We start from the raw sequence: 3068 nt of genomic DNA, 5'->3' as shown, positions 1-3068 counted from the left end.
AGTGTGCTGCTCTGTACATAATTAAGCCCACCGAGGTCCACATTGCTTTTGACTGGACACCACCCCAGATTCTGCAGGACTGACCCAGGCCACTGGGTCAAAGGACTGAGTCTTTCTCTCAAAGCAATGAAGGTTCCAGAGCAGGGTCTGCAGCCAGCAGCAGCAGACCCCAGACTGAGTGCTTGTCCTGATGTAATAAGGTTTGTTTGCATTTGGAAAACAAACGAGGAAAAGGAAGTTTTCATCATTGTTTTAAAGGTGGTGCCAACAACTCACAATATCCAGGATGGGGTAAAATCATAAACCACGCCATTAAAAATGTGGTGAGAATCTTCTTCGCCCCCAGAGCACAGAACTCCTGGGCTGGGTAAGCAGGCTCAGGCATGCCTGGAGGCTCTGACCGCTTCCCCACCCACTCTCCTTCCTTCCCCTCAGAGGCTAGATTGTGTCCTATGGTTCAGCGAGTTGCTGGCTGAGCTTCTGTTCTAACCCAAGGGACTTCCCTGAAACCTCCTTATCTCTATGGGGCCCGAGACGGCTCACAGGCCCTCCCGTCATGCCCTACTGATTAAACCAGTTTCCCCGACTGTGAAAATAGAACTGGGCAGAGTCGGATCTGGCTTTCCTCCCCTCTCCTAACCGGGGCTGTGCAATTGCTTTTCTTGCCCGTTATGCTTGAATTCTGCCTCCCAGCTCAACTAGAGGCTTGGCTGAAAGGCCAGTCCCCGTAGGCATAAGCAAGTCAGTCTGTCCTAGTTTCTGCCATTCTTAGCTGCTTCTCCATGGAGCCTGCACGTGGAGTGTTTTCTACCACTCAACAGAACTTAAAGTGACCTTCTGAACAGTCTCCCTCCAAAAACAGCACTCACATTATAATGAAAGGATTTCTGAAAGATAGGAAGAGATACATCCACCAGTAAAAATGTAACCTATAGAGGAGACAATAACAGAAAAAAAAAAAAGAAGCAAGAAAGCAGAGACACAGTGATAACTGATTCAGCAGTCCTGAGACAGTTGAAAAACGTCAGCTTGTGTTGGGAGAAGCCAGGATTCAGACAGAATCAAGGACGTAACTGTAGAGAGGCTTGGGAAAGTAAGGCACTGGTAAGACTGAGAAGTAGGGTGATGCAAATTCAGCTGAGTCTGGAGAAGTACTTGAGGTGAGGCTAAGAACTCACTGGGTGCACGCACAGGTCTAACAGGAGAAGCCTAACGGAGGACCAGGGGGTGGGGAAGCGGGAGAGAGAGTTGGGGAAAGAGAGGGACGCAAAACCTGAGAGATTATTGAATACTGAAAACTAACCGAGGGTTGAAGGGGGAGGGGGGAAGAGGTGGTGGTGATGGAGGAGGACACTTGTGGGGAAGAGCACTGGGTGTTGTATGGAAGCCAATTTGACAATACACTATTAAAAAAAAAAACTCACTGGGTTCCCAGATCTCCTTCCCCTACCCTGTGCCACAGGGTGACCGAAGTGTAATGACATCACCTTCTTCCAACTTAGGAGAAGCTGGGAGCTTTGTTCTTAGTGAAGAGGCTGAAACGGGTAGATTCTGGACTCATGGACACAAGAAGACATAGATGTGAGTAGTGCTGTATTGTAAACTGGAAGAATAAGTGAAAGGCTCTCGTCTGAATTATAAAACCCCTCTCTCCTTTTCCTTCTTTGGGTCCCAGAATGTGATACTTCAGGCTCATAACTGCTAACCAGGAGAATGGAGGGTTCTTCCCTCAGGCCAAGCCCTACAGATGATGAAGTTCTCCCCACTGAAATAGCCAGTTACGTTTCAGAGAAGCCAACTAGACAATAAGCACTCACATAGCCATTCCCATCACGTATAAATATGATCAGTAGCCATGGGTCAGCAGATACTAGAGGAAAGCCACAAGCATGAAATGCCAAAGTAAATGTGAAAAAAAGGGGGGGGGATTTAGGAAATAAACAAAAAAATCTAAAAACAAAAACAAAACTACAACCCATAAAGCTCTCTGGCCTCGTCTCCCTTGGTGTCTGACCGTGTGCTCATTCCTGCACCATGGGGACAGGGGACAATCGGGTGGCCTATGTGAACCTGACAGCAATGCCCAGATCAGGGAATCCGAACCAGTCTTCAGGGCCGAAGATCTAAGATGTCCTGAATTCACCAAAGCCTGCATGGGAAGAAGGGAAAGAACAACTAGAAAAGAAAAAGAAAGGCCCCAAGGCATTGGCTGAATTTGGAAAAACAATGAATGAGAACTGGAAGAAAGAAATAGGAAAATACAGGGAGACATTATCAAGGGGATGAGGAGCTAACCCAAAAAAAAGACACAAAAAAGAAAAGAAGAAATCTGGTAGATTCATCTTCTTCTTCATCAAGCTCCAACTCTCCTAGCAGTTCTTCACATCCTGAAGATGAGGATAAAAAGTTAGGGAAAAGGAGAACCATTCCCTAAGTCTCCTGAGAACTCAATGTCAGCAACTGAAGCAGACAGCAAGGATAGTTTAAAAAATAAGTCTAAGAACGCAGCTGAGAAAGAAAAGGACGTGAGAGGACTCAGCCCCAAAAGAAAGATGTATTCTGAAAATAAACTTGTATCATCAGAGTCCTTATCAGAGTTAGATTAGATCGAGGAGGGTACCAGCAAAAAAGAAGAAAAGCAGTGAAGGAGAAAAAGTAACAAGAAACAAAAAAGCAACATAAGAAACACAGTAAGAAGAGACAAAAGGAAGTTACTAACTCTGGTCCTGACTCAGGGGAACATTAAGAAAAAAAAATCAAGATTCCCTTATAACGAAACTGCAGTGTTTAAGGAAACTTTAATTATGAACACTATAACACAATTACTAAAATGCATGACTTTTCTTGTTTTTGGAATTATTCCTGGACTATTCAGTAGCCGCTCGGATGTTGCTGTGTGCAAGGGCCATATTGTTGCCTTGCTGCTTGAGTATCTTTTTTTTTCTTCTTCTAACGCTTCACAGCTCTGGAGGATGATACATGGCAATTGTGCTAGTGGTAAAGATATTTGGGAATAAAGTTAATATTTTTGACGAGAAGTATCTAATGATAAGTTTACAGAAATAACA

The 3068-nt window shown here is 44.7% G+C and overlaps 1 pseudogene; it reads left to right on the top strand.

The window, feature by feature from the left end:
- Positions 1 to 2034: 2034 nt before the first annotated feature.
- On the top strand, positions 2035 to 2746 carry LOC115278816 (annotated as a pseudogene).
- The last annotated feature ends 322 nt before the right edge of the window (positions 2747 to 3068 follow it).

The sequence above is a fragment of the Suricata suricatta genome, chromosome 15 (assembly GCF_006229205.1).
Source record: "Suricata suricatta isolate VVHF042 chromosome 15, meerkat_22Aug2017_6uvM2_HiC, whole genome shotgun sequence".
Taxonomy (NCBI): Eukaryota; Metazoa; Chordata; class Mammalia; order Carnivora; family Herpestidae; genus Suricata; species Suricata suricatta.
This window is presented reverse-complemented; position numbering and strand designations above follow the sequence as displayed.